At 45.6% G+C, this 23,292-nt stretch overlaps 1 protein-coding gene across 1 annotated transcript in view; it reads right to left on the bottom strand.

Moving 5' to 3' along the window:
* Window positions 1-23,292, bottom strand: part of itpk1a (inositol-tetrakisphosphate 1-kinase a) — a 250,394-nt gene that overhangs the window by 112,329 nt on the left and 114,773 nt on the right. The window lies entirely within an intron of this gene.

The raw sequence follows: 23,292 nt of genomic DNA, 5'->3' as shown, positions 1-23,292 counted from the left end.
GCAGGACAAGTCCAACCCAGCCAATTACCGCACCCCCCCCACCAGTCTACTCTCAATTATCAGTAAAGTGATGGAAGGTGTCATCAACAGTGCCATCAAGCAGCACTTGCTCAGCAATAACCTGCTCAGTGATGCTCAGTTTGGGTTCCGCCAGGGCCACACCTACCTAGGCTCAACTATCACCTGTCCCTAGATGCAGAAATCAACAAGCGCATGGGAAAGGCTTCCCACTGCTATGTCCAGACTGGCCAAGAGAGTGTGGGAAAATGGCGCACTGACACGGAACACAAAAGTCCGAGTGTATCAAGCCTGTGTCCTCAGTACCTTGCTCTATGGCAGCGAGGCCTGGACAACGTATGTCAGCCAAGAGCGACGTCTCAATTCATTCCATCTTCGCTGCCTCCGGAGAATACTTGGCATCAGGTGGCAGGACCGTATCTCCAACACAGAAGTCCTCGAGACGGCCAACATCCCTAGCTTATACACACTGAGTCAGCGGCGCTTGAGATGACTTGGCCATGTGAGCCGCATGGAAAATGGCAGGATCCCCAAAGACACATTGTACAGCGAGCTCGCCACTGGTATCAGACCCACCAGCCGTCCATGTCTCCGCTTTAAAAACGTATGCAAACGCGACATGAAGTCCTGTGACATTGATCACAAGTCGTGGGAGTCAGTTGCCAGCGTTCGCCAGAGCTGGCGGGCAGCCATAAAGGCGGGGCTAAAGTGTGGCAAGTCGAAGAGACTTAGCAGTTGGCAGGAAAAAAGACAAAAGCGCAAGGGAGAGCCAACTGTGTAACAGCCCCGACAAACAAATTTTTCTGCAGCACCTGTGGAAGAGCCTATCACTCTAGAATTGGCCTTTATAGCCACTCCAGGCACTGCTCCACACACCACTGACCACCTCCAGGCACTTACCCATTGTCTCTCGAGATAAGGAGGCCAAAGAACAAGAACATTATAAATGGGTAGTTGATGGTTGGCACAGACTCAGTGAGCCGTAGGGCCTGTTTCAGTGCTGTATCTCTAAATAAATAAATAATAAATGTCAAGGGCAGTCACTCTCACCTCACCTTTTGAGTTCAGCTCTTCTGTCCATGTTTGAACCAAGGCTGTAATGAGGTCAGGAGCTGAGTGGCCCTGGCGGAACTCAAACTGAGCGTCACTGAGCAGGTTATTGCTAAGCAAGTGCCACTTGATGGCACTGTTGATGACACCTTCCATCATTTTGCTGATGATTGAGAGTAGGCTAATGGGGGGGGGGGGGGGGGGTAATTGGCTGGGTTGGACTTGTCCTGCGTTTTGTGTACAGGACATTAATTACCTAAATATCAATTGGGATAATGTATGAACCCCAATTTCACCATTTTATGGTTCTTGCACATCTCTGCAATTGCCCTGCAGATTTGCTCCTCTCTCTTTGGAGGCCTAAAGAATACCGCCAGTATGTGATCATACCCTTTTTGCTTCTCAACTCTACCAAATGGATTCTGCCCTGGTCCCTCAAGGTCATCCTCTCTTTCCAAATCAGTACTGCCACCCCACCTCCATTTTTTTCTTCCCCATCTTTTCTGAACACTTTGTATCCCTGAGTCCTCACCATTTTTAAGCCTCTTTTCCATTTGATGGTGTACTGAGCACAATATACTATACAATGGGTAATACAGGTCTCTCTGACTATGATTGCTCAACAGGTCAGCACTCACTCAGAGCTGGACTATGAAGTGTATCGTGTCTCTACAGCAACTGCAGACAACTAAAACCTCACAGCAAATTACACAGTTGCAAGTGGCAGAGCGCCGATAGCAGGCCACTGGTCTGCACGTGGAGCTGGAGAACAAGAAACAGGCAAAAAAAATAGTAACAAGTCAACTTGGAATTGGAAAATTCCTATTTCAGTTGCACATGCATTTTATACATTAGCGATTAATTACAGGTATGCAAACGATTGAAATACACCAAAATCTGTCAATTTAAAGAATCAGAAATCTACTTCCAAAAGAAGAAATGTTTATTCAGCAGTATTGCTAATTTAATAAATAAAGTGCTTAATAACTCAACAGTCTAAATCTACCTACACAAAGATCCTACTCTATCCATAAAAGTACATAAATGAGCGTTGCAGCTGTACTCTCAAAAGACTCTGATTCACCTGGCTATTTAGGGTTAAAAGGGGACCAACAGGCAAATTTCCCTCCAAGTGGAGCAATTTCTCCAATGACAGCAGGCCCAGCGTCAGCACCACACCACTGTCCGCCAACCAGTCTCTGCACCGCTCCATCAGGCATTGAAATGGCAGCCTTTAGCCCAGAGTCCAGTGCTTGCTCCTGCTGTTGGCTCCAGACAGAGACAGCTCTGCAGGATAAACACATGGAGACAACATTTTTAAATCTGCAGCTGCGTGATAACCATGTCAGGTTGGCAACCCTCCAGGATTGCCCTGTCGTCTCCAGGAATTGGAGGTTAATCCCAGGACACTGCTGCAAGAAACCCAGGAGAATAATCATAAGGACATGAAAGAATAGCTTTTTTTTCCATTTTCTTTCAACACTTTTTTTAGTTATAGAAGTATTAAAGATGGGGAAGGAAGGCTGCTTGACTGGGCGGGGTGCTTGGAGGGAAGAGGTCATGTGATGAAGCCTCCAGAGACACGCTGAATTTGGTATCGCGAGAACCAGGGCAGAATTGAGAAGAGAGCAGCCATTTAAAATCACGACTAGAGCAGCAGAGCTGATCGAAAAACATTGCTTGAAATTTGTGGACATCAGCCAGTGAGACTTTTAGTGGATAGGAGCCCTGCCTTTTCAAACTTCATCTTATACTTGGATACTCAGTTTTATTGGGTGAAACTTTGGAGCAGGTAGGATAACTTTATACATGAATTTATGGAGCCAAAGGTGGTGGTGGGGGGGGGGGGGGTGGGAATGAAAATCACTATTAAAACATATGCACCTGAAGTGTCGTAAACCGAAGGCAACAGACCAAGAGCTGGAAATTGGGATTAGGCTGGATAGTTTTTTCTCAGATAGCACAGACACAATGGGCTGAATGTCCTCCTTTGGTGCCATAGGTTTTTACGATTCTGTGATCACTGTAGCTGTATTCTCCTGCTCCGCTTTTGTTAAATGCATTAGCGGCCTGTTCATCCTCAGACTCATGTTGGAGCAAGCATGCAGATGGAACTCCCCTGGAACCATCAGAATAAAAGGCTTGCTCTTTAAAAACTACCCTCACTTTAGATTTTACAAATGCAGTCCCTTTTGATAAATGCCACTTCAAATTAAACTCTCTTCTGTTGACCATAAATGTCACATCTTCATTCATTAGGAGGTGACAGAGTTTAGAACAAAGAACAAAGATAATTACAGCACAGGAACAGGCCCTTCGGCCCTCCAAGCCTGCGCCGATCCAGATCCTCTCTCTAAACATGTCGCCTATTTTCTAAGGTTCTGTATCTCTTTTCTTCCTGCCCATTCATGTATCTGTCTAGATACATCTTAAAAGACTCCATCGTGCCCGCATCTACCACCTCCGCTGGCAATGCGTTCCAGGTGCCCACCACCCTCTGCGTAAAGAACTTTCCACGCATATCCCCCCTAAACTTTTCCCCTTTCACTTTGAACTCGTGTCCTCTAGTAATTGAAACCCCCACTCTGGGAAAAAGCCTCTTGCTATCCACCCTGTCTATACCTCTCATGATTTTGTACACCTCAATCAGGTCCCCCCTCAACCTCCGTCTTTCTAATGAAAATAATCCTAATCTGCTCAACCTCTCTTCATAGCTAGCGCCCTCCATACCAGGCAACATCCTGGTGAACCTCCTCTGCACCCTCTCCAAAGCATCCACATCCTTTTGATAATGTGGCGACCAGAACTGTACGCAGTATTCCAAATGTGGCCGAACCAAAGTCCTATACAACTGTAACATGACCTGCCAACTCTTGTACTCAATGCCCCGTCCGATGAAGGAAAGCATGCCGTATGCCTTCTTGACCACTCTATTTACCTGCGTTGCCACCTTCAGGGAACAGTGGACCTGAACACCCAAATCTCTCTGGACATCAATTTTCCCCAGGACTTTTCCATTTACTGTATAGTTCACTCTTGAATTGGATCTTCCAAAATGCATCACCTCGCATTTGCCCTGATTGAACTCCATCTGCCATTTCTCTGCCCAACTCTCCAATCTATCTATATTCTGCTGTATTCTCTGACAGTCCCCTTCACTATCTGCTACTCCACCAATCTTAGTGTTGTCTGCAAACTTGCTAATCAGTCCACCTATACTTTCCTCCAAATCATTAATGTATATCACAAACAACAGTGGTCCCAGCACGGATCCCTGTGGAACACCACTGGTCACACGTCTCCATTTTGAGAAACTCCCTTCCACTGCTACTCTCTGTCTCCTGTTGCCCAGCCAGTTCTTTATCCATCTAGCTAGTACACCTTGGACCCCAAGCGCCTTCACTTTCTCCATCAGCCTGCCATGGGGAACCTTATCAAACGCCTTACTGAAGTCCATGTATATGACATCGACAGCCCTTCCCTCATCAATCAACTTTGTCACTTCCTCAAAGAATTCTATTAAGTTGGTAAGACATGACCTTCCCTGCACAAAACCATGTTGCCTATCACTGATGAGCCCATTTTCTTCCAAATGGGAATAGATCCTATCCCTCAGTATCTTCTCCAGCAGCTTCCCTACCACTGACGTCAGGCTCACCGGTCTATAATTACCTGGATTATCCCTGCTACCCTTCTTAAACAAGAGGACAACATTAGCAATTCTCCAGTCCTCCGGGACCTCACCCGTGTTTAAGGATGCTGCAAAGATATCTGTTAAGGCCCCAGCTATTTCCTCTCTCGCTTCCCTCAGTAACCTGGGATAGATCCCATCCGGACCTGGGGACTTGTCCACCTTAATGCCCTTTAGAATACCCAACACTTCCTCCCTCCTTATGCCGACTTGACCTAGAGTAATCAAACATCTGTTCCTAACCTCAACATCCGTCATGTCCCTCTCCTCGGTGAATACCGATGCAAAGTACTCGTTTAGAATCTCACCCATTTTCTCTGAGTCCAAGCATAACATTCCTCCTTTGTCCTTTAGTGGGCCAATCCTTTCTCTAGTTACCCTCTTTCTCCTTATATATGAATAAAAGGCTTTGGGATTTTCCTTAACCCTGTTTGCTAAAGATATTTCATGACCCCTTTTAGCCCTCTTAATTCCTCGTTTCAGATTGGTCCTACATTCCCGATATTATTTCAAAGCTTCGTCTTTCATCAGCCGCCTAGACCTTATGTATGCTTCCTTTTTCCTCTTAGCTAGTCTCACAATTTCACCTGTCATCCATGGTTCCCTAATCTTGCCATTTCTATCCCTCATTTTCACAGGAACATGTCTCTCCTGCGCGCTAATCAACCTCTCTTTAAAAGCCTCCCACATATCACATGTGGATTTACCTTCAAACAGCTGCTCCCAATCTACATTTCCCAGCTCCTGCCGAATTTTGGTATAATTGGCCTTCCCCCAATTTAGCACTCTTCCTTTCGGACCACTCTCATCTTTGTCCATGAGTATTTTAAAGCTTACGGAATTTTGATCACTATTCCCAAAGTAGTCCCCTACTGAAACTTCAACAACCTGGCCGGGCTCATTCCCCAACACCAGGTCCAGTATGGCCCCTTCCCGAGTTGGACTATTTACATACTGCTCTAGAAAACCCTCCTGGATGCTCCTTACAAATTCTGCTCCATCTGGACCTCTAACACTAAGCGAATCCCAGTCAATGTTGGGAAAATTAAAATCTCCTATCACCACCACCCTGTTGCTCCTACATCTTTCCATAATCTGTTTACATATTTGTACCTCTATCTCACGCTCGCTGTTGGGAGGCCTGTAGTACAGCCCCAACATTGTTACCGCACCCTTCCTATTTCTGAGTTCTGTCCATATTGCCTCACTGCTCGAGTCCTCCATAGTGCCCTCCTTCAGTACAGCTGTGATATCCTCTTTGACCAGTAATGCAACTCCTCCACCCCTTTTACCTCCCTCTCTATCCCGCCTGAAGCATCGATATCCTGGGATATTTAGTTGCCAATCATGCCCTTCCCTCAACCAAGTCTCAGTAATAGCAATAACATCATACTCCCAGGTACTAATCCAAGCCCTAAGTTCATCTGCCTTACCTACTACACTTCTTGCATTAAAACAAATGCACCTCAGACCACCAGTCCCTTTATATTCATCATCTGCTCCCTGCCTGCTCTTCCCCTTATTCACACTGACTTCATTATCTAGTTCCTTACAGGCTTTTGTTACTACCTCCTTACTGTCAACTGACCTCAATTGGTTCCCATCCCCCTGCCATATTAGTTTAAACCCTCCCCAACAGCGTTAGCAAAAGCACCTTCAAGGACATTGGTTCCAGTCCGGCCCAGGTGTAGACCGTCCAATTTGTAATAGTCCCACCTCCCACAGAACCGGTCCCAATGTCCCAAAAATCTGAACCCCTCCTTCCTGCACCATCTCTCAAGCCACGCATTCATCCTGACTATTCTTTCATTTTTACTCTATCACGTGGCACTGGTAGTAATCCTGAGATTACTACCTCTGAGGTCCTACTTTTTAACTTGGCTCCTAACTCCCTAAACTCTGCTTGTAGGACCTCATCCCGTTTTTTACCTATATCATTAGTGCCTATGTGCACAATGACAACTGGCTGTTCACCCTCCCCCTTTAGAATGTTCTGCAGCCGATCTGAGACGTCCCTGACCCGTGCACCTGGGAGGCAACATACCATTCGGGAGCCTCGTTTTCGACCACAGAACCGCCTATCTACTCCCCTTACAATCGAATCCCCTACGACTATAGCCCTTCCACTCTTTTTCCCGCCCTTCTGAACAGCAGAGCCAGCCACGGTGCCATGGACCTGGCTACTGCTGCCTTCCCCTGGTGAGCCATCTCCCTCAACAGTATCCAAAACGGTTTACTTGTTTTGGAGGGAGATGACCGCAGGGGACTCCTGCGCTGCCTTCCTGCTCTTTCTCTGCCTTTTGGTCACCCATTCCCTTTCTCCCTCAGCAATCCTAATCTGCGGTGTGACCAATTCACTAAACGTGCTATCCACGACCTCCTCAGCATCGCGCATGCTCCAAAGTGAGTCCATCCGCAGCTCGAGAGCCGTCATGCGGTCTAACAAGAGCTGCAGCTGGACACACTTCCTGCACGTGAAGGAGTCAGGGTCATCAGCCATGTCCCTGAGCTCCCACATTGAGCAAGAGGAGCATGATACGGGTCTGAGATCTCCTGCCATTTTTAATCTTAAGTTTAAACTTAGTTAAATGAAAAAGGAACGAAAAGTTTTTACCAATCACAATAAAACCAGAGAAATCGAAAAAGCCTTACCTTATAAACACCCCACCGAGTCCTTTTTTTTTTGGTTAGAGGAGGAGGGCGGGTGGGAGACACTATAAGTGTGGTGTCTCGGGTTCGGAAACCGCCCAAATATATAGTGTTTTACTTACCCAGCAGCCCCCTGGCCTCCGCCGAAAAACAAAAGGAAATTAAATTTACTTTCAAACTGACTTTCCCAGCTGCTCACTCGCTCACACTCTGCTCCCGAAAAAGCTGCTGCACTGAAAGGAAAGTTATTTTAAACCGCCCAAATATATAGTGTTTTACTTACCCAGCAGCCCCCTGGCCTCCGCCGAAAAACAAAAGGAAATTAAATTTACTTTCAAACTGACTTTCCCAGCTGCTCACTCGCTCACACTCTGCTCCCGAAAAAGCTGCTGCACTGAAAGGAAAGTTATTTTAAACCGCCCAAATATATAGTGTTTTACTTACCCAGCAGCCCCCTGGCCTCCGCCGAAAAACAAAAGGAAATTAAATTTACTTTCAAACTGACTTTCCCAGCTGCTCACTCGCTCACACTCTGCTCCCGAAAAAGCTGCTGCACTGAAAGTTTAGTTTGAAATGCCAGGACATTTCACGCTTCATAATAAACACAGCTCCTCTAAAAGAGAAACCGAAATGTAACTTCACCCCTCCAATCCATGGCCTAAGTTTACATGGCAGTAGGTCTTCAGGATAAGGAGGATAGCATTGTGGAGAACTGATTTCCCCCCATGTCTTGTGAGATCTGCACACTTAATCATTCACTTGTCACCACTTTGATGGTAACAGAATTAGTCTGGTGCAAATAAATATTTAAAATGTATAAAGTGGCAGAGAAGGGAATTCGAGGTTAGAATTAAATCATGCTCTCAGGATGGGAATGGGAACGGAGAATAACACACTCAGCTCTCAACAGGAGGTACACTATGCTTCTAATGCTCAACATGCAGTACAAGTCACTTCTTCATTCAACCTGTCTGAACAGGCAAGTGAAGCTTCATTGTCTGTGCATATGCACTTATGGTGCAGTTAAGCTGTTACACATGGATTTGAATGTTTTATAATGAACAAAACCAAGTTCCAACGCCCAACACAGATTCAGAAAGCATCTAAACTATTGCTGTCTCGTGAAAAAAAAAACTTGGGTATTGCAGAAAAGAGAGAAGACATGTTGGTGAAGCTTTTCATCTTTGCAATATTCGAGTTCTGTACTAACAAACGACTAAAAAAAATTTTTTATATTTATATGGCAGTATCAGGATTGTGGGGTTTTTAAGCAGCAGATTCGTGTCACTCCCTTAACAGACCTTATGTCCACTACAATCTGGAGTGCACCATTTCTGCTCAATATCTAGCTAACACCATCAATGCACAGAGTTTGTAACAGAGAGCACGTACTCAGTGCACTAGTTACTGAAATATCGACAACAGCAACAACTGGCATTTATAGAACACCTTGAACAGTAAAATATCTCAAGGTGCTTCACAGGAGCGTCAAACAAAATTTGACACTGAACCACGTGGAGAGATGTTCGGACAGGTGACCAAAAGCTTAGTCCAATGTAAATGTTAAGGCTGCATTTGCTGGCAATGCAACCACTAGGTGGCGCAGTACTGGCACATGCACAAATGCAGCCTCATCGACAAACGTCACCGTCTGCGACGTCTCGGGCTGTTGCCAGTAATAACTATGGCGCTGCTGAATTTGACATAAAAACACCGAATTGAACCCAAACCCCCTCAATGGCAGCAGTCGGCACCTCCACCTCACCCCCAACAGTACCCCGCTCCATCCTGCAATTGCCACCTCATTCGCTGCATTCAGTTTCCTGCTCACTCCTGTGATCGCCGCTCTCTCCTGCGCCCAACTGCTTGCCACTCCATCCCACCAATCCCTCCTGCCACTCGGAAAAGCAGCCGGGGGGGTGGGGGGAGGGAGAAAGGCGGGAGGCGGCGAGACGGGAAGTGCGCACTGAGCAGTCAGGAGCGGGAGAGAATGCCGGGATGATGCAGCGAGCAGTCAGGAGCGGGGAAGAGACGTAGCGATCGCAGGAGGGAACGGGATACCGACTGCAGCCATTGAGAGGTGAGGTAACACTCTGATGTCATTACGTGGTGCCGACACTGCGCACATGCGTGGATTCTTACTAGCAAGCTGGCAAATGTTCAGACACACTGATGACGTCAATGATCACTCTGCACATGCTCTGCATTGTCAGGAGACACTCCAAAATGTTAATGAGTATCTTAAAGGACAAAAGAGAGAGTTGTGACACCATGTGAATTCTCCTCTCTTTATGGAAGGGAACTTTACCAAGATGAGGCATCGCTTCAACTTATCAACGGGTTTATTCAAATAAAACAGCACAAATAGTGTAGAGTTTTTGAACATAAAAACAACCAATTTCCTACTGTTCTACGAATACGAAAATAATAAAAGATGAAACCACAAGCTTTTCCAGCTAAACTGGTTAAGACTTTTAAACAGTAGACAGATTCTTGCTCTTGTTGCAAGAACATAAATCACTTTGTAAATGAGGAATTGCTGGGAGAGGTCGGCCAAATTCCCTGTGAACACCACTCCTTATGTTGATCAATGGAGAGTTGGTACACAGTTGTCAAACAACATTACTACCCTGAGATGAACACCTACAGAGTAAAAATTCATCTCAGATGCTAGCACAAAATGAGCAGTATCATATCAGCTGGCTGTTATACAGGCTGCCCAATATTCAGATCCATTGCAGTCAATGGAATTGGATACAAGATGGTGCGTATAATGGGCAGACAGTCAGATACTGCCCTGGAGTAGGAGGCTTCCTAGCTTCTTTCCTTTTGCCCAATGTTATACCAGCTATTTGCACTTCTCTTAACACACCATTTTACTTAACACTATACCACTATAACGGGCTTCACAAACGTCTACAGTGTGACAAGACAGGGTAAAAGCATATGGATTTCTCCAGGACTTAATTCACATCAGGCCAAGCAGATAAAAGCAGCTCTCTTCAAAAAGAGATCTACAGTCCAGTTACCACGGTCTTTCTTGTATGCTTTTTTTCTAAACCACCCTCAGAGATGGCTCACACACTCATTCCCCTGAATAGAGGTTCTGTTTGAAGTGTCACCCTGAAAGGCAACTAAATATATTCTTGTAGCACTAACGCTTTAAACATATATGTTGGTTAGAACTCAGCAAGAGAGTCCCAACCAATTGTACAGTTTAAAGCCAATTGCTGTGTACAATCTGAAGGAAGGCAAATGCAGAAACATTTTTGCATACATCCCAATGTTTCCCTGGTGTTCCAGCACACTGCTGGCAGATCAGTCGCAAGACCTGCATTGGGCAGTAATGAAATATATTTTTCCTTCAAACTACTCATGGGTTCATCATGTTGTTATGAGTGCTTCTATATTTTTAAGTATATGTTTTGAGGACTCATGTATTTTAGAGCTGGACATTGGTTTATTTTGGGAAAACTGAAAAGACTCCATGGTTGGGCTTTTTTTTTTACCAGAGTCAGAGAGGTCTGGCTTTGAAAACAGACAATTACTGGAAGGATCAAGGAGTGCTCAAAACAAGCCCTTACTGGAAGACACTTGTCTGCAAATAATTACCCAGCAGGGGTTGTTTGTGACTTGGGGAAAGATGTTTGCAGAGAAGTGACAGGTCAAGATTTATAGGGGTCAGGAGGCTTGCCTTTAATGACATTGTTTATGGTTTCGCATTGGACAGAGAGTTGGGATATGGACAATGGTTTGAAAAGACAGTTGGAGAAAACTTGCCAAGAACAACAAACCACCCCAACTCAGTTTGTTCCAGCAGGTTTCCAACTCACAAGAAGCTGAGAAGCAAGTGTAAGAAGCAGACTAAACCATTGCCGCATTACTGCTGGAAGGCCTGTCTGAAACCTCTGTTGCTGCAATTCCTGGAAACTGATCTTCAACGTCACCTGAAAAGAACTGTTCTAGGGAGATCCCAGTGACAGCCGTCTATACACACTTGGGACCTCAAACCAAAACAAAGGGCATCTTTCCATATCTTCTCTTTCTTGAAGAGCAAGTATTTAGTCCAAGTGTTTTTTTTTCTTTTTTTTTGTAGTAGAGCTCTAAAACAAAAATCCCTTTATTTTTCTGGTTAATTAGAATACGTGTGTGTGTGTGGGGCTAAGGTAAAAAGGGAACTTTGATATTTAAATGTGTGTGTTAATGCTTTGAATTTTGACTGGTTTAGACTTGTTTTATAATAAACTGATAATTTTGTTGTTTAAAACCTGGTTAGTATGTTTTATTCTGGGAAAATATACTGTATCAATAAGTGGGAAGAAATTTAAATATATGTTGTGACCTGTGAAGAAGTGGAACTAGAACAAACAGTGCACTCCTCCCGCCTCGGTCGTAACAATGTGGATTTTATTTTGCTTCTTCTAAACAGCGTCCTCGCTGAAACTACTAGCATTACTAGCTCTTTGGTAGTTTTGCCAAATGCCTATTATTCTCGCAAAAGACTCAATAGTAGATGGAGACACTTTATTTGATCATATAGAGCAGCGCAGCCCTGCCTAAGCTGGTCCTCACCCAGTGACCCCCACACACACTTAGGAGATAGCACAAAGAGTTCAGAAGGATCCCAAGAATGCTAAGGCCATTGTGGTGCCCCTGCCAACATGCTGGCGGAAATCAGGCCAAGTGTCAAACCTGTGGCACTCTTGTTCACTTGTTTTTTTTTTAAAATGTGAAGTCACTGCAGCTTTGAAATCCAAGAACAAGCTCAAACAAAATACAGATTGCATAGCATGGCGAGTAGATTTATGTGCACATCGACAGAAAATTAGCACAAAAGAGAATGCACAATCAGAAACATGACAAAGCAAACCAGACTGAGCCAGCACTACACAGTAACATCTGTGACATCTCCAGTACCAGTCAGTGGAACAACAAAAAAAAAAGACAGATTCGACACAGTTGCAACTTTTGAAAAGGAGCACAGGAAGAACTGCGAGAAGCCTGCCCCTCAGGGCCCACTCTCATTTCTGGAACGGATACAGAGCAACTGCTTTGACGGACATCACTGCTCTGTTCCCAAGCATGACCATGGCCTCCCTGTGGCACACCACTCGAACTCTCCCACACATTCCAATCTTCTCATCTTTTGGCCTCTCAAAGCAACCCAACCAAGCTCAAGGCAGACGTCAGGATCATCATCATTTCCCAGGCACTCTTCAGCTTTCTAGTCCAAACTATGACTTCAGAATTTAGCTGCCTCTCCAGCTTTCCTGCCAATTTCTCCTCTTTGCATTGCTCCTTTATGCTTTGGAGCTGTGTTACTTGTCTTTTGTCTTTCTAAAGCCCTCTCATCAACTTTCTACATTGCTCAAAGCTTGCCTTGTTCTAGTATTTAACTTATTTGACCCATGACTTTTTGCCCATTTTTGTCCCATTCCAGCCCTCCAAATTACACGTTCCTATAGAAGGGCTGCAAGCCTCCTTTGTTCAGCCCTGAACAACACGAACCTGTCACTTCCAAGAACAAATGCTGGCATATCCACTGTGTCTTTAAGAAGTTTCTGTTATATCAAATTCCCAACATTTGCAGTTTTGGGATCTGACGGCGTTTTGTTGATATAAATGAGATGCAACAGAGTCACAATTATTTTACATTACAGTCTATAGAAGCAGCTTAAAAATAGCATTTAAGAACCCAGCTTCCTCAAGGTTCAAATCCCTGCTTTGCTAAAAATAAGCAAAATTGAAAAGCTAGAAGCACACAATAGGTCTGTTAGCATCTGGCCAGAAAGCAGACAGGCTCACATTTCATGTGCAGACACTGTTAGACCAGGACTACACCAGAAACACAATAACTTAGATTTATATAATGCCTTTAACGTAATGAAACGTCCCAAGGCACTTTACAGGAGCATTATAAAACAAAATATGACACTTAAGAAATATTAGGTTAGCTGACCAAAAGCTTGGTCAAAGAGGTGTTGTAAAGAAGGAAAGCAAAGTAGTGAGTGGAGAGGTGTAGGGAGGGTATTCCAGAGCTTGGGGCCTAGGCAACTGAAAGCGTGGTCATCAATGGTGGAACGATTAAAAATGGGAATGCTCAAGAGGCCTGGCATCGGAGGGTTGTAGGGCTGGAGGAGATTACAGAGATAGGGAGGGGCAAGGCCATGGAGAGATTTGAAAACAAGGGATGAAAATTTTTAATGTCAAAACATTGCTTGGCTGGGAGCCAACATGGTCAGCAAGCATAGGGGAACAGGGCTTAGTGTGAGTTAAGACACGGGGTGCAGAGTTTTGGATGACCTCAAGTTTACAGGGGGGTTAAAATGTGGAGAACAGCCAGGAGTGCGTTGGAATAGTCAAGTCTAGAGGTAACAAAGGCATGAATAACTGTTTCAGCAGCAGATGAGCTGAGACAGGGGCAAAGTCAGGTGATGCTATAGAGTGGGAGATAGGCAGTCTTACTGATGACACAAATACGAAGTCAGAAGCACATCTCAGGGTCAAATATGACACCAAGGTTGCGAACAGACTGGTTTAGTCTCCAATTGTTGCCAGGGAGAGAGAAAGGGATGGAGTCAGTAGATAGGGAACAGTCTGAAGTTTGGAACATACACCTTTCTTTTGTCTTTTTCAGGTGACGATGGTATATTTCAAGCATTTTCTGTTATCTGAGATGCCCAAGTAAGCAATTAAGAAGGTTAATGGTATGTTAGCCTTTATCGCAAGAGGATTTGAGTACAGGAGTAGTGAAGTCTTGCTTCAATTGTATAGAACCTTGGTTAGACCTCATCTGGAATATTGTGCAGTTTTGGTCCCCTTACCTTAGGAAGGATATTATTGCCATAGAGGGAGTGCAACGAAGGTTCACCAGATTTGTTCCCACGATGGCAGGACTGTCCTATGAAGAGAGATTGGGGAAACTGGGCCTGTATTCTCTAGAGTTTCAAAGAATGAGAGGCGATCTCATTGAAATCTACAAAATATTTCAAGGGGTAGACAGGGTAGATGCAGCTAAAACATTTCCCCTGGTTGGGGAGGCTAGAACCAGGGGACACAACTTCAAAATAAGGGGGAAGCCACTTAGGACAGAGATGAAGAGAAATTTCTTTACTCAGAAGGTTGTGAATATTTGGAATTCTCTACCCCAGAGAGTCGTAGGTGGTCAGTCTTTTAGTATGTTTAAAGCAGAGATTGAGAGATTTCTAAATATCAATGACAAAAAGGAATATGGGGATAGTGTGGGAAAAAGGCATTGAAGTGGATGATCAGCCATGGTCATATTGAATAGCAGGGCAGTCTCAATGGGCTGAATGGCCTACTCCTGCTCCTATGTTCCATGATTTGTACTTTTTTTTTCCAATTCCATGGTATTGAAGAATCGGGGCCGAATGAGCTGTTTCTGTGCTGTAAATACACTTAAGACTAGGTATATTTTTGAGACCAGTAAAGTTTATTAAAATGATCACAGCAATTTTTTTTAAAAATGAACAATTTTCTCTTTTTCTGATGCAGATCTGGTACAAAGATGTCGAACTGCAGAGGAGAGAGGGAGAGGAGAGAGGGAGAGGAGAGAGGGAGAGGAGAGAGGGAGAGGAGAGAGGGAGAGGAGAGAGGGAGAGGAGAGAGGGAGAGGAGAGAGGGAGAGGAGAGAGGGAGAGGAGAGAGGGAGAGGAGAGAGGGAGAGGAGAGAGGGAGAGGAGAGAGGGAGAGGAGAGAGGGAGAGGAGAGAGGGAGAGGAGAGAGGGAGAGGAGAGAGGGAGAGGAGAGAGGGAGAGGAGAGAGGGAGAGGAGAGAGGGAGAGGAGAGAGGGAGAGGAGAGAGGGAGAGGAGAGAGGGAGAGGAGAGAGGGAGAGGAGAGAGGGAGAGGAGAGAGGGAGAGGAGAGAGGGAGAGGAGAGAGGGAGAGGAGAGAGGGAGAGGAGAGAGGGAGAGGAGAGAGGGAGAGGAGAGAGGGAGAGGAGAGAGGGAGAGGAGAGAGGGAGAGGAGAGAGGGAGAGGAGAGAGGGAGAGGAGAGAGGGAGAGGAGAGAGGGAGAGGAGAGAGGGAGAGGAGAGAGGGAGAGGAGAGAGGGAGAGGAGAGAGGGAGAGGAGAGAGGGAGAGGAGAGAGGGAGAGGAGAGAGGGAGAGGAGAGAGGGAGAGGAGAGAGGGAGAGGAGAGAGGGAGAGGAGAGAGGGAGAGGAGAGAGGGAGAGGAGAGAGGGAGAGGAGAGAGGGAGAGGAGAGAGGGAGAGGAGAGAGGGAGAGGAGAGAGGGAGAGGAGAGAGGGAGAGGAGAGAGGGAGAGGAGAGAGGGAGAGGAGAGAGGGAGAGGAGAGAGGGAGAGGAGAGAGGGAGAGGAGAGAGGGAGAGGAGAGAGGGAGAGGAGAGAGGGAGAGGAGAGAGGGAGAGGAGAGAGGGAGAGGAGAGAGGGAGAGGAGAGAGGGAGAGGAGAGAAGAGAGGGAGAGGAGAGAAGAGAGGGAGAGGAGAGAGGGAGAGGAGAGAGGGAGAGGAGAGAAGAGAGGGAGAGGAGAGAGGGAGAGGAGAGAAGAGAGGGAGAGGAGAGAGGGAGAGGAGAGAGGGAGAGGAGAGAAGAGAGGGAGAGGAGAGAAGAGAGGGAGAGGAGAGAAGAGAGGGAGAGGAGAGAGGGAGAGGAGAGAGGGAGAGGAGAGAGGGAGAGGAGAGAGGGAGAGGAGAGAGGGAGAGGAGAGAGGGAGAGGAGAGAGGGAGAGGAGAGAGGGAGAGGAGAGAGGGAGAGGAGAGAGGGAGAGGAGAGAGGGAGAGGAGAGAGGGAGAGGAGAGAGGGAGAGGAGAGAGGGAGAGGAGAGAGGGAGAGGAGAGAGGGAGAGGAGAGAGGGAGAGGAGAGAGGGAGAGGAGAGAGGGAGAGGAGAGAGGGAGAGGAGAGAGGGAGAGGAGAGAGGGAGAGGAGAGAGGGAGAGGAGAGAGGGAGAGGAGAGAGGGAGAGGAGAGAGGGAGAGGAGAGAGGGAGAGGAGAGAGGGAGAGGAGAGAGGGAGAGGAGAGAGGGAGAGGAGAGAGGGAGAGGAGAGAGGGAGAGGAGAGAGGGAGAGGAGAGAGGGAGAGGAGAGAGGGAGAGGAGAGAGGGAGAGGAGAGAGGGAGAGGAGAGAGGGAGAGGAGAGAGGGAGAGGAGAGAGGGAGAGGAGAGAGGGAGAGGAGAGAGGGAGAGGAGAGAGGGAGGGGAGAGAGGGAGGGGAGAGAGGGAGGGGAGAAAGGAGAGAAGGAGGAGAGAAAGGAGAGAAGGAGGAGAGAAAGGAGAGAAGGAGGAGAGAAAGGAGAGAAGGAGGAGAGAAAGGAGAGAGAGGGAAGGAGAGAGAGGGAAGGAGAGAGAGGGAAGGAGAGAGAGGGAAGGAGAGAGAGGGAAGGAGAGAGAGGGAAGGAGAGAGAGGGAAGGAGAGAGAGGGAAGGAGAGAGAGGGAAGGAGAGAGAGGGAAGGAGAGAGAGGGAAGGAGAGAGAGGGAAGGAGAGAGAGGGAAGGAGAGAGAGGGAAGGAGAGAGAGGGAAGGAGAGAGAGGGAAGGAGAGAGAGGGAAGGAGAGAGAGGGAAGGAGAGAGAGGGAAGGAGAGAGAGGGAAGGAGAGAGAGGGAAGGAGAGAGAGGGAAGGAGAGAGAGGGAAGGAGAGAGAGGGAAGGAGAGAGAGGGAAGGAGAGAGAGGGAAGGAAGGAAGGAAGTAAGAAAAAAATGCACGAAAAGAACCATGACATGGCTGGGAAATGGGCCAGTGTGTTGCTGAGCCATGCAGATTAGCAGCCTCACTGAACAGCGCTTAAGTTGGTGGCAATAGGGACGTTGTATAATGAGCCTCAGTGCCTGTTGTCCATATTTTAGCTCGTGCAATGTTCCGTTCCCACCAATCCTGAGCTCACTGACCTACATCGACTCCCAGTCTAGCAACACCACACCTCAATTCTAAAACTCTCATCCTGATAGTAATTCCTCCAACGTGTCTTCAGCTGTGTATGCCCTAAACTCTGGAATTTCCTTCCAGAAACCGCTCCGCCTCTCTACCCCTCTCTCCTCCTTTAAGACACTCCTTAAAACCTACCGCTTGGACCAAGTGTTTGGTCATCAGTCGTAATATTTCCCATGTGACTCAGTTTCAAATTCTGTTTGATAATGCTCCTGTGAAGTGCTGTTGGAGGTTTAACTTTGTTAAAGGTGCTATATAAATGCAAGCTGTTGTTGGGCCGAAGAGGCACAAAAACTGCGTCCCACACTCCGGATTGCCATCAGTGAGAAATAGGCTTGTGGGCTTGGACGGGCAGGATATGGTTCTACTGTAAATGGTCCAGAGCTCAGAAAACCTGCAGAGTCTCATGAAGCACAGACACACCAGCGAGTTAAAGGAGGTCTGTGGAATCATTTTTCAGCCAGTGCCTTCAGAAGTAGCAAAGTAATTGCAATTCTCAGCTAACTGGTAGTTGTGTAAGAGGCAAGCTCACTCTAAGGGTAACTGTAAACCTATGCCACTCACAGACAGCAAAACAATCCTTCTTTTCGAGGCATCTTCTCTCCAACCTTCTCAGCTTTTAATTTTAAAAATGCCCTCAGCAGCCAGGCCACCTTTGTGGAGGGGAAACTCTTCCACAGGGTGGCCTGTTGCTGCAACTGTGGCCAGGCCAGAGGGGAGTCGGCAGTCCTCAAAGCCTGCTAACACCCACCACCCAGCCCCCCACCCAACCACCCACCCAGGTCTGCCGCCAGAAAGCAGTCTCCAGACAGCTGGCCTAGTCCGCAATGCCTTGGGGGTGGGCCTGCAGGCTGACTGGAAAATTCCAAACAGCCTCTGAAAATAGGCTTTAACAGATGATTAACTATCCTTCAGCTTGTGGGCCAGCAGCCCTACCAACTCCAATCCCGCCTCTGGGAAAGTGGCCGAGGGGTGGGATGATCCCAGCAAATCAGCATGCTAGCCGGCTGCTCAAATTTTTGCATCCACCCACTTCCTTACTCACCCCCATAGGTGGACGAAAATCACACCCTTGGTCTCAGTCCCACTGGATTAGGAAGGGAGCTGCACGTCAATAAAGAACAGTAACTGCCTCATTTGTGATTCAGCCCCTCTCCCACAAGACTCATCAACTTGGCTCACATAAGAAGAACGGCCATTCAGAAGTTATAAATGCCTGAGGGACCATATTCTACATTGTTACGAACAGGTGAGAAAGATGTCTAGGGTTCCCTTTCAGCCTTCAACTGGTCTTACTGTAACAGGGTTTAATTTTAAACACACCATGTTTTAGCTCCCCCTTGTTCACCGCTTTCCAATTATAAGGCAAAGGAACCAGCACAAACAGGCTTTCTCAGGTTTAAAGAAGTTGAAATTTATTAAACTGAAACTTAAACTCTAATTTAGTTAACGCCAACGGATGCACGACACGCCCACGCTGGCATGCATACGTGATACACACATGCAGATAGGGACAGAAAGAGAAGAAAAATAAAGTGGAAAAGTTTGAGGCAATTTCTGAAGAGGGTTTTTCTTTTTAAACTGTGCTTCGAGCTCGCTGTAGAGTCCTTGATTGTAGGTAGATCTTGCTTTTCGTTGGGGCCCAGTATTCTTCTTAAACCTTTTTCACTGTAAGAGACTTCACTCTCTCGGGGTTCATGTGTCTTTAGTGGGTTTTGGAGTTCAGTGAGAAAGAGACGGGAGCAGACAGACAGGAGGTCTTCTTCAGTCTAGGAGCAATCAGCTTTCTGCAGACTCGGTTCAAACTGTACAGTTTGAGAAAAAAACCCAGACTGCCAAGCAGGTTAGTAATGTGACGAACTGTTCTGCCCACGTCTGTTTGTGGATTGTATTGGAGCAGGGGACAGCTCCTTTGTTCCAAGCACTGTTAATATGCAAAAATGTCTTTCCAGCCTGGGGCCTGGCAACCCCTTGTAACAGGCCTTCTCTTCCCAGCAACAACTTGAAATTTCATGTCCATGTGGCAAAATTAATGTGCCTCATTCTTGGCAGATGGGGACCTGCATGACGTGAGGAGACAGAGGAAGAAAGTGAGAGAAAACCAGATTGCGGAGTTAACCTTTGTATTTTGTTCTCTCATGAGACCGTGTGGCTGTGGAAGATAGGTTGATAGTGTATTCAGCCTACACCATGTCTGGGTGTGATAGTTGGTCTTCTGCTGCCCATTTTTATAGGTTTTATTCCAAAAGTTGAATACACATTGAACTGCATATCTATTTCAGAGTTCAGCATTATAATCAGTAGTTGCAAACAGGCTGTATTGTAAAATTGCCATGATTAAAAAAAAAGCTTTTGTGACAACATTTCTAACTTTATCTCAAGCTAGGAACATCTTCCTCAAATTCCCTCAATTTGGAGAATATATATGACAGTAACATACGAGAGCCATGATCAGTAGTGTGATTATGTCACCGTCTGGCATACATTGAGCAATTGAACCTTAATGGGTTGATGGCCCTCACAAACTCCTTCAAAACGCCCCAGGTAATACCAATGCTTTCAACAAACAGCACACATATTTAGTGAAGCGAGATGGACAGAGATAAATAACCATCTTGAGTGCCAGTCCTACTTTAATCGCCAGAAGAAATCCACAAGCAACTCCTGAGCAGCAACACGGTTGTAGGTTATTCAAAAATGCACTGGAGAATTGAGCACTCATAAAATCGGGTTTACCTGAACGTATCAAAAGTCTCAATCCTTTTTTTAAAAAAAGTGCAATTATTGAAACGTGTGTTCCAAGATTTTGATGAGAGGAAAGTTGTATGCTCGTTAACAAATAAACTCCTAGAAAATGGCAAGGTATATTAGGGAAGCAAAAAGCAATCCGTGAAGATTGGGCTTGGAACTCTGATATTGCAACATGGCAGCAAGTGTGACCAGGTTTCTGTAAACATGTGAAAGCATTCCAAATCATTATATTCCTTGGTTGCTCAATTGACAACATTGGACGTGCTTAAAATACTGTAAAAAGTTTGATCGGTCATCTTCTAGAATATCTAATGGGGAAAAAGACATGCATTTACATAAACTACACCCTCCCCGTGCCTCCACCCCCGCAAATGCTTTACAGCCAATGAAATACTTTATGAAGTGTAGTGACTGTTGTAATTTGGAAAACCCAGCAACCAATTTGCACACAGCAAGCTCCCACAAACAGAACTAAATGGTGGGATCATCTGTTTTAGATGCTGGTTGAGAGATACATGTTAGCCAGGAAGCCAGGAGAACTCCCCTTCTCATCTTCAAATAGCACACCCACCCGAGGGCAGATGGGGGTCTCGATTTAAAGCCCCATCCAAAAAACTGCAGGGCTCAGAGTACTGCACTGTTGTGCCAGCCGAGATTATGTGCTCATGTCTTGAATCCACGACCTTCTGATTCAGAGGTGAACGCACCAAGTCAGGCCAGGACTTTGGTCAGCTTCAGAATAGTGGAAAAAAAGCAGAAAAGTTCATGAATTGTTTTATTTCATACAGCAAGTGTCACTTTGCTTTATTCAATATATGACAGCATTGCAGTGAAGATGTTTTTCTGTACACCAGCTTGCAAGGCACATCCCCTCTCCGGGCAACCACCATTCAAAAATCACAAATAAGTCGAGTGTTCACAAAGTAAACATGGGAAAACCAAAATAGCCATTATGCTGAAGCTCATAATCCTGGGATTTAAAAAAAATGTGGCCAAAATACATGTTCACAGTGAACCACTGCAAATGGATGTCACTTTGTATTACACTGGTTCAAAGAGCAATCAGGGCAGTTTCCTTAAGTGCATGGAATTAGGCAGGACTCGTCACAACACATTTAAATCAGGGCTACAGGCCGAACTCAAAGTGGAAGAATGAAGCTAGGTTCCCAGAATTCTTTAGCTTGGAGCTACTGCACTGGCAGGAACAAGATACATTATGAGGAGACATCTTTATGCAATTACTGCAATTTTAAAAAAGTGAATAAGCCATGTGCAGCTTGTCAGACGTGAGGCTACAGGAATGCAGGTGCAACATGAAGAACAACAAGGCCTCAGGCTTATTATAATTGCAGGTCCTGTAACTGGTTAAAAGTATTTTAGCATGCAGAAAAAGCAACTTCCACCCCACAAAAGAACATTTTCTTGAACAGGCAGAGGTTATGCATCAGGAGCAACGTTCCCTCTAGCTTTCCTTCGTTGCCTGCAGTCTGTTGACCGCACCGCATGGTCTATTCCAGATTTCTGCACGGACAGGCACCCGTGCAGTTGAGAGAGAACATTGCTGGGAAGGTATTCCAAATCATTTAGATAGCGTAAATAGCAGGAAATCCAGAACAATCCCTGGCAGAACATTCAAAAATTATTTTCAAAGTTCAAAAGGGAAGTGCTTGGCAATCCAAGTACTTCCCTATAGGGCATCATTTACGATGCACCTTGCTTTTAAAAAGTTACTATAATTACAGTAAGTATTCCTGCCCACAACTTAAAGCAACCAGAATCCTTTATTCGGAACATGCTTCACAGAAAGATACAGGCTGAAAAGTAATTGAATCAAAACAGTCAACCAGGCCTCAATTTGGCAGGACAGGGAAGAAAGAAACAAACAAAAAAAAAAGACTAATCCCTTCCAAAATTTCTTCATTAAAGTTCTACCATCGGGAGGTGGAGCTGGGATCCCATTTAGAAATGGCCACAGGAAATAAAACATACAAATTATTTTTAAGGCCCAATTGAAAGACAGCTATATTTAACTATGCAAAGAGGTAGTTATGGGAGTATCTGTTGCATGCAATTAGGCCCTCAATTTGAAGTCTGCTGGGAGTACACAATTCCCTTCACCCAGCAATTCTCTGCAACATGGTCTGTGTAATATTTTGCTTACTTATGTAACATTTTCCAAATCCACCTAAACCCCATTACCTTAATCTTCCCTGGAACGCATGGTTCCTTAGCTTTAGTGCCAAGTTCAGACTTATTAGCCCTTAAACCACATGAAATATGAGCTGTTCCTTAAAAAAAATAACTGGATGCAAACTAACTGATGAAAAATACCAACCTGAAAGCTTTGTTTTATCTGAGGAGGAGGCATTAATAATAGAAGTTAATTATTAGAATAGAAATCATCAAAAGAAAACTAAGTGACACATTGCTTGCAGTTTAAAGCCATTAAATCTAGAACATCACACACAATTCATTTGCCAAGAAATACATAACCTGAATGAGTATTTCTCGAAAATGCTGATAAAAATATTCAATTGGTAGATTGTGTTCCCAGACATTTAATCATTCCTTCAGCCATTCAGAAAATACCTGTAAAATATAATTTCTTAGTTTTAAATGTCCCCATGTTTCCAGATGTAGCCTGGCAGTAGACAAAGGATACAATTACAGATATGTGGAGCATTAGGATATATTTAGGGAATCAGTACTGGTGAAGCTACAGCACAGGACTACATGCATGCTAAACAGCAGAAACTGCATGCTAGAGAGAACTAAGCAATTCCGCAACACACGAATCAGATTTAAACCCTGCCACATCTAGTCATGAATGGTAGTGGACAATTAAACAACTAACTGGAGGAGGAGGCGCCACAAACATTCCCATCCTCAATGGATGGGGAGCCCAGCACATCAGTGTGCACTTGCACCCATCTTCACCCAGAAGTGCCGAGTGGATGATCCATCTCGGCCTGCTCCTGAGGTCCTCAGAATAACAAATGTCAATCTGCATCCAATTCAATTCACTCCACCTGCAATCACAAAATAGCTGAAGGGACTGGACACAGCAAAGACTTTGTGCTCTGATAACATTCCAGCAGTATTACTGAAGACATGTGCTCCAGTCAGGACACTGCTCAGATTGTACGGGAATTAAGTAAGAACACAACTCGAAGTACGTTAGAACCATCACCTAAACCACAGGAAGTTGAAATAAAACCCAAAAACAG

Source organism: Heterodontus francisci, chromosome 9, assembly GCF_036365525.1.
Source record: "Heterodontus francisci isolate sHetFra1 chromosome 9, sHetFra1.hap1, whole genome shotgun sequence".
Lineage (NCBI taxonomy): Eukaryota > Metazoa > Chordata > Chondrichthyes > Heterodontiformes > Heterodontidae > Heterodontus > Heterodontus francisci.
Note: the sequence above shows the minus strand (reverse complement) of the source record. Positions and strands in the feature narration are given on the sequence as shown.